The following is a 1,114-nucleotide window of genomic DNA, read 5'->3' on the forward strand; positions in this document are numbered from 1 at the left end:
AAATCACTAAAGATAAGGAAATATATGAAAATATGATACAAACTGCCCTTTCTTTTTTCTTTGTTAGACTAATTTTTAGCCTATCTATTAAAACGCTCGTACTTATTTGCTTACCAAATTAATATGTTAGGAGGGTCCTTGTGTCTAAAAAATCTTTACTTGTTACTAAGATAAAGTTTACTTTTGGAAATAAATTTTGATTATTTATGAGCTAATATTCATTATAGTAAATGTTTTGATGATATTTAGTATATTGGAACCATTCTTAATTTATTTGCTAATTACATTTAGTTCGTCGTACCGAATTTCAGCGCATTCTTTTTGAGAGCAATCTTTAGAAAAATCTGTCACTCCCGATTTTTTTACCCAGGGTATTTTGAATCTGCTTAGTTCACACCAGTAATTTGGCGGTCAAACTTGCAACGTTTGCTCGTTTAATCGGTTTTCTTGGTTAACGGTTTAGTGTTATGAAATATTTTTAACACGGATAAATCCAATTTTATTGTAAGTATGAATTACAGTATTTTAGAGGTCGCTTGTCGAGTGTACGTACATCAACTTAAAAAACGACTGGGCCTTGATTAAGGCTGTTGTTGTCACGAAGCATAAAATACTCGAGAATTAGTTGTGTTGAAGGCTGATGCTTTATCCGTAACCAGGACACTCATCGTTCACTCAGTGACTTTAGGGTAACTCTCACTGTACAGTCAACCATGTCGTGAACAAACGTTCCCAACTTATAACCATACATATCAAAAACAAAACGGCTGAAATCGTAAGAACGAACCTTTGGCAAAATGCTGGATAATCGTCTGTTACCCTGGTTAGAAAAACAACCAATAAGGCGTTCCCTTGTACTCGGGCCCGTACGGGGGGTAGTGTTGCCGTCAGTGGACCTCGTGTAGTGCACTGTAGGCATTACTTAAGGTTCTTTGCAGCATGCCTTCGGCCCCTAGCTGCAACCACTTTCGTTTTTTCTACTGTACCTCCTTTCATTTTCTCTTTCCTCATCTTACTTTCCACCCTCTCCTAACACTTGATTCATAGTGCAACTGCTTTAAGGCTTTCCTCCTGTTACACCTTTCAAATCTTTTACTATCGATTTCCATTTCAG

This window comes from Macrobrachium nipponense, chromosome 2, assembly GCF_015104395.2.
Source record: "Macrobrachium nipponense isolate FS-2020 chromosome 2, ASM1510439v2, whole genome shotgun sequence".
Taxonomy (NCBI): Eukaryota; Metazoa; Arthropoda; class Malacostraca; order Decapoda; family Palaemonidae; genus Macrobrachium; species Macrobrachium nipponense.